The sequence below is a fragment of the Pongo abelii genome, chromosome 1 (genome assembly GCF_028885655.2).
Source record: "Pongo abelii isolate AG06213 chromosome 1, NHGRI_mPonAbe1-v2.0_pri, whole genome shotgun sequence".
Lineage (NCBI taxonomy): Eukaryota > Metazoa > Chordata > Mammalia > Primates > Hominidae > Pongo > Pongo abelii.
In genome coordinates, this window is record NC_071985.2 from 178,906,566 (window position 1) to 178,919,460 (window position 12,895).

The 12,895-nt window shown below is 50.0% G+C and overlaps 1 protein-coding gene across 13 annotated transcripts in view; it reads left to right on the forward strand.

The window, feature by feature from the left end:
- Window positions 1-12,895, forward strand: part of SSBP3 (single stranded DNA binding protein 3) — a 177,928-nt gene that overhangs the window by 88,540 nt on the left and 76,493 nt on the right. The window contains exon 1 of one of the 13 annotated variants that reach the window (XM_054534419.2): window positions 1,968-2,054. The exons of the other annotated variants lie outside the window; for them this stretch is intronic. The gene's annotated coding sequence lies outside the window, so the exon portion shown is untranslated. Of the gene's footprint in view, window positions 1-1,967; window positions 2,055-12,895 lie in introns of those variants that run through there. 13 annotated transcript variants of the gene reach the window in all.

Below are 12,895 nucleotides of genomic sequence, written 5' to 3' on the forward strand. Positions count from 1 at the left end.
AAAATAAAAACAAAGAAACAAACACACAGAGGATGTAGGCACGACCTCACTGTCTTCCCTCCTTGAGTACAGCACCCCATCTCTTGTAGACAACTTTGGACACGTTTTGGAAAGTGAAAGGGAAACATTCACTATTATCCTGAGTGACTTCTAGACTTGGAAAAAAGGCTGCGCAGGTCTACACATTTTTTTGTGGTTTGATGCTTTTTTGTTTGATAAACATGTTTATCAAATTATGTTTTTTTTTTTTTTTTTTTTGAGAGTCTCGCTGTATCACCCACGCTGGAGTGCAGTGGTGCGACCTCTGCTCACTGCAACCTCTGCCTCTTGAGCTCAGGTGATCCTCCCACCTCAGCCTCCCCAGTAGCTGGGATCACAGGCGCCTGCCACCACACCCAGCTCATTTTTGTATTTTTTGTAGAGACAAGTTTTCACTGTGTTGCCCGGACCGGTCTCAAACTCCTGTGCTCAAGCGATCTGCCCGCCTTGGCCTCCAAAGTGCTAAGATGACGTGTGAGTCACCATGGTTGGCCGATGCTTTTTCTTTTGATAAATAGTCTATTATCATTACAGTTTAATGGCCTCATAGGCTTTATTGAATCATTCCCTTAATTGGCAATTCCTTCCTGTCTTCCATCTCTCCACCTTGCCATTGTACATAACACTGCAGTGAACATCTTTGCCTTTCATTGTGGATGATTTTTGCTATGATCTGAATATTGAGGTCTCCCCAAAATTGACATTGTTGAAACATAATTTTCAGTGCGATAGTATTGAAAGGTGGGTCGTTTGGGGAAGTGATTAGGTCATGAGGGCTCTATCCTCATGAATGGAATGAGTGCCCTCCTAAAAGAGGCTGAAGGGATGCCATGTGAGGATGCAGCAAGAAGGTGCCATTTTTGAAGCAGAGCTCAAGCCCTCACCAGACACCAAATTTGCGAGTGCCTTGATCTCAGACTTCCCAGCTCTGGAACTTGTGAGCAATACATTTCTATTATTTATAAAGTACCCACGCGAAGGTATTTTCTTATAGCAGCAGGAACAGACTAAGACATTTTTATTTTATTTTATTTTATTTATTATTATTTTTTTTTGAGACAGAGTCTCGCTCCGTCTCCCAGGCTGGAGTGCGGTGGCACGATCTTGGCTCACTGCAAGCTCCACCTCCCGAGTTCATACCATCCTCCTCCCTCAGCCTCCCGAGCTGGGACCACAGGTGCCTGCCACCACACCCAGCTGATTTTTTGTATTTTTAATAGAGTTGGGGTTTCACTGTGCTAGCCAGGATGGTCTTGATCTTCTGACCTCATGATCTGCCCGCCTCAGCCTCCCAAAGTGATGGGATTACAGGCGTGAGCCACCGCGCCCGATTAGAATAAATTCCCAGAATTGCAATTACTGGGTCAGAAAATATGGACCCTCCCGCTAAAACCCTTGAATCCTTTGCCAAATTATTTTCGGGAGGGTTGTCTTGGCCAGGTACAATGGCTCACACCTGTAATCCCAGTACTTTGGGAGGCCGAGGCAGGAGGATTCCTTGAGACCAGGAGTCCGAGACCAATCTGGGCAATATGGTGAGACCCTGTCTCTACCAAAGAAAAAAAAATTAGCTGGGCATGGTAGCATGAGCCTGTAGTCTCAGCTACTCAGGAGGCAGAGGCAGGAGGATTGCTTGAGCTTGGGGGTTTGAGGCTGCAGTGAGCTATGATTGTGGAACTGCACTCCAGCCTGGGTGACAGAGCAAGAGACCCTGTCTCTAGAAAAATAAAAGGCAGAGATCACACTACTGTACTCCAGCCTGGGAGATAGAACAAGACCTTTTTTTTTTTTTTTTTTTAAATTAAAAAAAGTTGTCTTAATTTATACTGAGGCTAGCAATAGATAAATGGGTACTCTAACTGCATTTTTACTTGCACTGGAAGTTATTAAACATTGAAGAATCTCTTTTTTTGCTTGCTCTAGATGAAAAATGTTATAACTCCGACTTTTCTACTTTCTGTACCAAACACCAAGTCCATCTGCTGTGTGCTTCTCATAGTACCAAGTGGTGTGTGGTGAGTTCTTTCTTTTCCTTGACTGCCAGGGACTTGCAGCTATGTAAGAGAGGAGGGACAGGCGGCGGCTGGAAACAGAGGTAGAGTAGGCGTGGTCTTGTGCTACTGTGTGCAGTATGAGCTGCAGCCTCTCTCACAAGTGAAGGAGAGAGAGTTATGTGGCCCAGAGAGCCCTGGCCTTGAGGAATGGGTACAGCCAGTGCTTGATCTGTACAGGGAGGCTCCGGTAGTAGCCTTGATTCAACATTTTGTTCGGTAATGTTTACGGGGGCCTCCTGGGCACCAAGCTCAGTGGGAATAGGGAGATGGATAAGAGCCAGCAGCCTCTCCAGGCAGACAGAATCACACGCGGGGAATTTCTATATGCTGTGACAGATGGCTGGATAGGGTGCCATGGATGATCAGGGCCGAGTGACAAGCTCTGCCGTTCTTTTGTTCTTAGGATTTTCAGCTCCCTTCCCCCTTTCCTGCTTATCAAGAAAGGTTGGGCAGATCAACAAGTATCCCCTCCCTGTCCAGCGTCTGTACCCAGGTGGCTTTGACTTCATACTGGGAGGGGACACTGGAAGCCTCATTCACCTCCTTTGCTGGGCCACTGCCAGTTGACCGGGTGCTCACTGTCTTAACTAGGCAGCTCCCTCTCCAATTCTGGTGAGACCAGTTCCACAAAAAGAACAACTCTTTTCCTTAAGAGCCCTTTGAGGTCCCTTTTAGGCAGGATCTAAGGAAATATTTAAGTTCATAGAATCTTTGTCTAGGGAAGCATGTTCAAGGTATCAGACCCAACTAACTGCTCATCCATTTAACAGTCTATTTCACAAATCTTTTTAAAGAAAATGTTGAGGCTTTTTATTTGTGAGTGCCAGGTAGGGAGCTTTTGCTGTCCCCACCAATGTTGGTGTAACTGCACTAGCCAGGTGTAGGCACAACTACAGGCCACAGCCTTTGGTGACATGTGTGATATAAAAGGGTTGCTGTGCCCTTCTTCTGGATCTCACAGCTCTGTGAAGTGGGGGAGTCCTTTGTCCTTTTTGCTTCCCTCTGGAGTTTGCGCTACATGGTAGGTCCTCAGAACTGCTTATTTGAATGTGTGCCCACATACACTTGCTTGGTGTGGCTTGTCAGTATGTGGTCTTCCTCCCCTACCCCTGCCGGACAATCAGGTAATCCTGTCTCCCCTTGAAGACTGGGTCTACGTTATACCTTGGGTGCTGGCCCCAACTCTGCTCCTTAGTAACTGTTTGGCTAAGCCCCGCTTGGCTGGCTCCCATTTTCCGTCTCAGCCACTCTGATACCTCTTATATCTGAAAAGTGAAAATCTGGCTGGGCGCGGTGGCTCATGCCTGTAATCCCAGCACTTTGGGAGGCCGAGGCGGGTGGATCACCTGATGTCAGGAGTTTGAGACCAGCCTGGATACCATGGTGAAACCCCGTCTCTACTAAAAATACACAAATTAGCCAGGTAAGGTGGTGGGCACCTGTAATCCCAGCTACTTGGGAGGCTGAGGCAGGAGAATCGCTTGAACCTAGGAGGCGGAGGTTGCAGTGAGCTGAGATCCCACCACTGCACTCCAGCCTGGGCGACAGAGTGAGACTCTTGTCTCAAAAAAAAAAAAAAAAAAAAAAAAGGTAAAAATCCTAGTCTCCCTCCTTACCAGCTGCCCTAATATTTGGGAAAGCTTAGCTATCTTGACTCCAAGTAGCATCTGCTTATGAGCACTGCACAGAAGTGATGGGCAGCCTGCGGCTGCAGAGCAGGAACACCCCAGGCCCCCGTGCTTTTATGCAAAACCTTGGGCATTGACCCCAGAGTACTTGACTGTTGATGTCAACAAGCATAGGCATAGCTACTCGGGAGGCTGAGGTGGGAAGACTGTTTGAGCCCAGGAGTTTGAACCCAGCCTGGGCAACATAGTGAGACCCCAGCTCTTTAAAAAGAAAAGAAAAAAAAAGCACAAGCATACAGCTTCGGTGTGAGCCCCCCTAGTTCCTGGCTGAGGAGCAGGGAAGCCCTGAGACAGAAGAGAAAGCAGGACCCCTAGACTGTATCAGAAAGAAGGGTTATAGACTGTGCTCTCAGCTGCCTTCCATTGTCTGGCGAGGCAGAGGCTGCAGCCCCCTCCCCCAGGTTCTTCTTTAGAGAACAAACATATCAACAGGATTGATTACCCCGATTGGTCCCTGGGCAGCTGGCTCTGGCCTGCATCTGGAGCTGATTTCTCTGCCGTTGTACACCCATTGTCTTGGATTGTTCACTTCTACAAATCAGAGCTGGCTCCACCGCTCTAACCCTAGCACGACCCCAGATGCTTGTTTGTCGGTCGAATGAACACTTCCTGCTCAATGAAAAAAAAAAAAAGCTCCAGGCACACGTGGGCAGGCTCAGGGCCACCTCCCCTGCTCTGATGCAGACAGGATGTTCCTTCCCATCCCACCCCCTCCCGGCCTCCCTCCTGGGCCTGCCTTTCTGAAGTGGATTCAGAGTGGAAGAGACATTTCCAGGAAGCTGGACCGATCAACCCCCACTGGAGGGGGAACTCAGAGGGGAGAGATACCCAAAGGCTGCAGTGTGGCACTGTGCTGTGGGCTCTGGCTCCCAGGTGGGACCCAAGCTTGTGAGGCCTGGTAGCCCCCTGACATGGCTGTGGTGGTCTTGTCTGAACACTGGCCTCAGGACTTGTGACATCAGAATGGTGGGGGGAGCCTTAAGGATACAGAGAAGGGCCATCTCTTTCCTTTGGGCCCATAGTAGAGGCTGTGAAGGAAGGAGTGAACAGGACATGTTCTCTGGTCCTCTATGTGATCCTGCAAATTTTTTTTTTTAAGTGCAGTGGCGTGATCTCAGCTCACTGCAACCTCTGCCTCCCAGATTCAAGCAGTTCTCCTGCCTCAGCCTCCCAAGTAGCTGGGATTACAGGCACCCGCCACCACACCCGGCTAATTTTTTATATTTTTAATAGAGACGAGGTTTCACCATGTTGGCCAGGGTGGTCTCAAACTCCTGACCTGAGGTGATCCACCCACTTCAGCCTCCCAAAGTGCTGGGATTACAGGTGTGAGCCACCCCATCCGGCCTCTTTTTTTTTTTTTTTTTTTTTAAAGAGACAGTATCTCACCCTGTCACCTAGGCTGGAGTGCAGTGGTGCGATCCATATCTCACTGTAACCTCAAACTCCTGACCTCCACTGATCCCCCGCCTCCCAAAGCACCGGGGTTACAGGCATGAGCCATTGTGCCTGGCCGCTGCATATTCTTTAACACACATCCCAAGCTGCACCCTCCTTGAGAAAGGAAGCCTTCTCTGACCACTTGCCCCCAGCAAGACTTCCCTTTGAAATACTACAGAGCTCAGAGCTGGTGCTATGTGCTGGAGCGCCTTTTCTGTGGAGGCAAATCAGCCAGTGGATGCTGGAGAGAAGGCAGTCTTAGGTTTAGGCTTAGATGGATCTGAAAGTCTGCCCAGCTGTGAGTGCGCTGGGCAGAGGCCCTGGCTGCTGTAGATGGTCAGGGAGTCCCCGGAACTGTGGCTCCGGGGAACAACACAGCTTGCTTTGGGTAGAGTCATACAAGGACTATTTCTACATGCCACCTCCTCGTTTTTTTATAGTGATGATGGTTTGGCTCATTCTCCAGCCAAAAACCTTAGAAATTGGAGACTCTGACTCGGCACGGGTGCAGGGTAGGACAGGAGGGCTGCTGCTCAGTGTGGTCAGGCTGCCCTCCTGAGCCTGCCGCCCCTCCGAGTGACAGTGGTGATGCTGCAGCTATGGGTGTCTTACCCTTGGGGGCTGTGGGGCTGGCTCATGTGCTCTCAATGCGCCCCATGAGGTAGGCAGGGTTGTCTCGATTTTGACATCTTGTGGGTAGGTCCTTTAATAGTTTTTCAAGCTCTTTTACCTCCATTGTCCCTGGATGAGCCTCACGACAGGTCCTACAAGTCAGGCAGGCAGGGTGATTGTCTTCACTTTGCCTGGAAAGTTTCCCAGGGCCTGGAGGCCCAGTAGGGCTTGGACCCACTTTGACATGACAGACCCTCCGCACTGCTGCCTCTCTCCTCTTTGGCTTCTGTTCCGAAGCAGGGAACACTCCATCTCAGCCCTTCCTATGGTGTTCTCAGCAGTTGGTGCATTAAGTCAGGGAGGACCCTGGTCTTCACTGGTGGTGGATTTCCGTCTTGAGCCTAGAGGCTGCCCAGCGCCAGACCTTCCCTCTGCTGCCCCCTTCTGGGATGGCCAGTTCTCTCCCCATGATGTGTCCCCCACCTTGTTTTCCCATCAAAGAATCGGCCCTGGTCAGCAGCTGAAGAAGAAGTCAGCCGTCGATTAGGGTCCGCGAAATAGACCCAAGCATGTGTGGCTTGGAAGACGTCAAGCCACAGATTTCTTACTGCCCAAGAGCTCTAGAGAGATTGTGGGTGGGGACCTGCAGTCCTTCCAGGTGATGTCAGCCCCCACACGGAGACCCAGACCCAAAGGCAGGCATGCTCGCCACTGCCAATCCGCGTGCTCCCAGTGAGTCAGCTCAGCTCCCTCACTGCATAAAGCGGGGGTGGTTCTCCCCCCACCCTCACACTTGGTATAGGTATTTCAGTTGTTTGAAAAGACCAGCAAGTGGAAATACTGTACTTGAATCTATAAAATAGTGGTGAGTGGAAGCACAGAGTTGGAATTCTCTAGGCCCACCCACCCAGCCCCACTTTTCCACTTAGCTCTTGCTCTTGCCCTAGTCTGGGTTGGTGCTTTGCAGATTGCATCAGGGAGCCACTTACCCCAATTAAAACTGTGAGGGTGGGGGAGGGAGGAAATGGGTTGGGGTGTGTTGGGAATGGTTTAGCTAATGCAGGGAGTGCTTTTTAAAAGGCGGGTAGAAAACTTTCTTCTCTTTGTAGATCAATTAAAAACCCTTCTTAAAATTAACCCCTGGGAAGGTGTGTCCGTGGGCTCTCTTTTCTTATGTGTACCTAACTCTGCATTTTCCCCCAGCCCACCCCCTAGTAGAAAAACCATGCTCTCAATGCCTTTAGAAATCTCTATGGAAGGTGACCAGGTGTTTTTTAAAAGAGCTCTCCTCCTGTGATAAATGCTAGGTAGTGACTGAGCCTGCGGCCCCTGGGGAGAGAGAAGAAAGCCTGGCTGAGAGTTGAAGAATCATCCCAGAGAGGGTGGGGAGGTTGGCTGCGCCTCCCTGAGGTCCACACGGCCTGCTGGCAGCAGCAGGCACTAAGACGGGCATCTTGTCAGCCGGGCAGATGGTGTTCACCTGCTCAGGACATGCTCCCTGGTGCTGGGGCCCTTGGAGTTGCTGGGATAATAACAGACAGCTGCCAGCTCTGGACCGAGATCTGCGGGCATTCAAAGGCTTGGAAGTGTGCAGGGAGAAGGAGCCTGCCCGGGCTTCCCTACATGCTGTGTCTCGCCTTTTGTTTTGAGATTTGTGCTCCCCCCACCCCTTCCCCGCACCAACATCCGAGCAACAAGAGCATTTTAATAGAGGACAGTTCTGTTTTGGAAACGACAAGAAAGCGCTTTGTCGAGTGTGACCTGGCCTCTTCTTTGTCCTGCCTTCCCCCGCTTTGTGTGCGCCCGCAATGGGTTTTGTTCCAAGGGGCAAAGGAATTGGACATGGATTTGGTGTGTTCCTGGGGTTTTCTTTCTTTTCCCTTTTTTGGCAGCAGCTAAAGCTTTTGGTTATTTCTGAGTACAGGGCAATTGGGGAGTTAGGGATTTTTCAGGACCAAACTCCAGGGTCTTTGAGTTACCAAGTGGTGTCAGGAACAAGTGAGTGGCACAGAAGCCAACTTTCTGACTGCCTGGCGTTGTCTAAGCTCATTGACTGTATGCAAAGGACAAATGATTTCTTACAGTGCAGTCTGCCTTGAATCCTAAGGGGAATGTTTCCCTAGATATCAGTCCAAGGCAAGGCTGGCTGTTTGAGAACCAGCTTCAGAGAATCGGCAGAGAAGGGATGCCGATGTTGTCTTGGTTATCCTGTTACTGCAGCTTGACTAAAAACTTCACTCGCCAATGTCAACTTGGGCTGACTCGACTCTATCATCAGCTCTCATTAGGCTACTTGGAAAACTTGTGTGTTTTTTGGGGGTGGCTCAGTTTGAAATTTATAACTGGCCTCAGGGCAGGGCTCATGCCTCAGTCCTTCAGTCCAAGACCAGAGGGCAGGTTTGTCAAGCAAATGAGTGGTGTTAATAAGATGTGGGAAGGTTACAAAACCTGCTTGATAATCTTAAACTGCCTGAAATCGGTGTGTTCCATTTGCTTGCCCGCATGGGATGCGCCAGTGACAAATGACCCCATTGAGTCACTCAAGCTGTATGCACATATGCCCCAGTTCATCAGAAGAGCATTATGATTTTGTTGCAGTGTTAAGGTAGACCATCTTTTTGTCTCTTGTCCCTGATTATTCTAAATCAGTGAGATTTTTCTTGTGCAAGCCACCTGCAGAGATTGCCTTTTTCTTAGGTATTGTTTTTTTGTGGGGGAGGTGGGGTCACTGACTTGAAGCTCAGGTATTCTCAAAGAGTCTTAGTTTTCAGAGCTGACCTTGGAAAAATCTCTGCTTTCCTTGGTGATCAGTGGCTTGTCCTATTCTTCTTCTTCTTCTTTTTTTTTGAGACTGAGTCTCGCTCTCTCACCCAGGCTGAAGTGCAGTGTTGCAGTCTTGGCTTACTGCAACCTCTGCCTTCTGGGTTCAAGCGATTCTCCTGCCTCAGCCTCCTGTGTGACAGGGATTACAGGTGTGCGCCACCACGCCTGGCTAATTTTTTTTTTTTTGAGATGGAGTCTCGCTCTGTCAGCCAGGCTGGAGTGCAGTGGCGCAATCTCGGCTCACTGCAAGCTCCGCCTCCCGGGTTCATGCCATTCTCCTGCCTCAGCCTCCCAAGTAGCTGGGACTACAGGTGCCCGCCACCACGCCCGGCTAATTTTTTTGTATTTTCAGTAGAGACGGGGTTTCACTGTGTTAGCCAGGATGGTCTCGATCTCCTGACCTCATGATCCGCCCGCCTCGGCCTCCCAAAGTGCTGGGATTACAGGTGTGAGCCACCGCGCCCAGCCACGCCCGGCTAATTTTTGTATTTTTAGTAGAGACGGGGTTTCACCATGTTGGCCAGGCTGGTCTCAAACTCCAGCTGACCTCAAGTGATCTGCCCGCCTCGGCCTCCCAAAGTGCTGGAACTACAGATGTCAGCACCCAGCCTCTTCTTTGTTATTTTAATTATTGAAAAGTATCTCTGGTAAGGGGTTTGGGGGTTGTTTCAGGGGAAGTTGTGCTTTAAAACAAGACTTAATGGATTCTACAAGCACTAGGGATGTTACAGGAAAGGGGTCCCAATCCAGACCCCAAGAGAGGGTTCTTGGATCTCGCACAAGAAAGAATTCAGGTCCAGTTCACAGTGCAAAGTAAAAGCAAGTTTATTAAGAAAGTAAAGGAATAAAAGAATGGCTACTCTATAGACAGAGCAGCCCCCAAGGGCTGCTGGTTGCTCATTTTTGTGGTTATTTCTTGATCATCTGCTAAATAAGGGGTGGATTATTCATGCCTCCCTGTTTTAGATCATATAGGGTAACTTGCTGATGTTGCCATTGCATTTGTAAACTGTCATGGCGCAGGTGGGAGTGTAGCAGTGAGGACAACCAGAGGTCACACTCGTCGCCGTCTTGGTTTTGGTGGGTTTTGGCCGGCTTGTTTACTGCAACCTGTTTTATCAGCAAAGTCTTTATGACCTGTATTTTGTGCTGACCTCCTGTCTCATCCTGTGACTTAGAATGCAGCTCAGTAGGTTTTAGCCTCATCTTACCCAGCTCCTTTTCAAGATGGAGTTGCTCTTGTTCACACACCCCTGACAGATATGAAGATCAATTAAGACGAGGTCCCTGCCCTCAAGGAGCCCAAGTCTAGTAGAGTCAGAGAAAGTGTTAAACACAGCATAGTAAGGGAGTGTAGGTTCTGTGCTGGGCCCAGACCAGCATTAAGTCCTGGCCCGGGCTAGGCGAGACAGGGAGAGGTTGGTTCTCCCTGGGTCAGGGGGTGCCTGGGAGTGGATATAAAGGTTGATAGAGAAGGTGACCTGGAGCTGTTCTGGGAGTAGAGAGTAGAGCGGGTGTTTGCTGGAGGACCATAGTGTAAGACGATGGGACCATAGTGGGGGCACGACCATAGTGGGGGTGTGGCCATAACTGGGGGCAGCTGGTTCCTTCAGAGGAGGCCCTGGGCCCTGGGCTCTAGGGCCGGAAGGCAGAAGAAGTAGAGGGAGCACAGTCTGACCGAGTAATGGGATTGTAGGGTGCCCAGGTAGTAGGGCCTAGGTGACCTGTTGAGGCCTGGCCTTCCTCCTGGAGGCTGTGGACAGGGAACAGCTGGAATGCTGCTTGAGTCTTCATAGTTTGGCCTTTAGAATCTCAAGGTTGAAAGTCGAGGTAAGCAGTAGTTGGAGGGTCCTGGTGGAAAGTTGTAGAAAGAGCCTCGTGTTAGGTGCATGCCACCTCTGCCCACTACCTCAGGTGATCCTGGGCAGTCTAGCCTCAGTTTCCTGCTCTGTGAAGTGCTTTTTTATTAAAAAAAATTTTTTATTGTGGAGATCAGGTCTCGCTATGTTGCCCAGTTCGTTTCGAACTCCCGGAATTATACGTGTGCGCCGCTAGGCCTGGCCTGTGAGGTGGTTTTTATTTTTATATCTTGGGGTTGGTATAAAGGGAGATTAAGAGAGGCAATTACATGAAGTGCTCAGCACACAGAAATACAAAAAATGTTTAGTATTATTATCTTCTTTCTAATGATAATACCAGTGGCAGCTCCTAAGAAATGCGGGGTTCTCACCCTGGTGTACCCAGCTAGCGGCTTTCCCACTCAGCCAAGGGATGACCGAGGTAAGAGTTGAAGATGGCCTCAGGTGAGGCTGCAGTGTGGCCGGGCTTTTTACTTCTGTTGCACAGTCTGGTTTCAAATAACCCAGTCTTTGCCAGTAATGAGCCTGGTGTCCTGGACTGAAACTGTACGCCTGTTTGGACTTGTAGCTGTCCCCTGTTCTCCTGTGGATGTGCTCTTTGACACATGGCTGACACCAGCCTGGGGCTTATCACACCAAGCTGTGCGTTATCATATTCCTCTCATTCTTTCACTTAGCAAGTGTGTAATATCCACTCACTCCTTGGGAGGGACCCAGTGCGTTCTGTGCTGTGCTGCAGGCAAGACTGGGTCCTGGGGGATAGGGGGTAGTAGGGGTGCTTACAGTCCAGGAGGAGGAATAAGAAATGAACCCAGGAGTTGCCAGTCTGGCTAGAAGCGTGCAAGGAGTTGGGGATAGGATGGGAGAGGGAGCACCTTCAGCTGGGGAAAGTCTGGCAAGGGCTACCGAGGAATGTGGCGTTTCCCGTGGACCCTGAAAGTTAGTAGTACTTTTACAAATGAGGACTGGGGGAGGATCTCATGGTAGAAGACAACATCATAGGAAACAGCTTGCAGATAAGAGTGACTGGGCTTGGGGTGAAACTGACAGCAGGGAGAGACGTCTGCTAGACAGAAAGCAAGATAATAGTGACCATCTTTGAGCCCCAAATCCAAGTGATAGTTTCTTTCCACCTATGGTGTGTCTTTTATAATAAATCCAAACTCAGCCAGACACAGTGGCTCACGCCTGTAATCCTAGCACTTTGGGAGGCCAAGGTGGGAGGATCACATGAGCTCAGAAGTACCAGCCTGGGCAACATAATGAGACCTCGTCTCTCTCTCTCTCTCTCTTTTTTTTTTTTTTTTTTAAAGAAAAATAACTAAATAATGGCATCTGAACTCAAGTCCCCTGGCTTCTCCATAGCTCCCAATTGCCCAGTCTGGCAAAGGAAGCCAGTGGCCTGGAGCCTGAAACTTTCTTCCATTTTGAAAATGTTCCCTGGCTCTGTGATTGCTCAGTTAGGTGAACTTTCTGCTCTCCTAAACTCCAACTCCAGCCAGAGATGGATCTAAGTTGGTATTTCCTCAGCTGTGATGTCTCATAATAGAAAATGTGCTATTTATTGAAACCCTACCATGTGCTGGCCGGTGTGCTAGGCAGGTGCTGTGAAAAGGGAAAGGAGGCATTTGGAGGACCAGTGATATTGGGAAGGGCAGGGCCTGGGTCTGTGCTGAGAAACTCACAGCTACTGAATGTCTTTATTCCTCATTATAGGCCCTGGGCAGTAAAGGGTGGTGGTTTCCATCAGTTAAGAGCCCAGAGTTGCTCAGCTAGCGATGGCAAAGCTGAAGTTAGTTACCCCTGGCCTGGCCTCCCACTCCACGCCTCCCGCCGGGCATACGTGGCCTCTGCTCGGCCTTTCTCTGGTTATGGGAAATCTCAGCTGGTGTGGAGGACAGCCTCAGCCATGCTGGTGGAGTGCACATGCTCCACTAAGAGCCGCTCCGGGTCCCGCACATCCTCGCTTCCTCATGGTGTCGGTGGGGGTGGTGGTCTTCCAGGCTCTGAGAATGTGTTTATCTGTGATTGCCTTCTCAGCAGCTACCCTGCGTAGGCCAACTCATCTCAGCAGAGGACAGCTGAGAGGCTTTTTACAAGGCCCTGGGTTGTTTCCACTGGTGAGGCACCTGTCTGTTCTCTGACAGCATCCACAAACTCAACCCTCAGCCTTGCACCAGCAGTGTTCCTTGTCTAGCAGAACATTCTGGGGTCTGGCTCCAGTGACCCTGCTGGACTGTACTCTGTTCCTCCTCTGCCTGTGGCTGCCCTTTCACCGCCTGCTCCCCATGCAGCCTTTGCAGGAACTGGACCTTCTGCCAGAGTTATCTGTTCCTCCACACTCCAGCCTGCTGTGTCCTTTTCCCACCATCACGTGCAA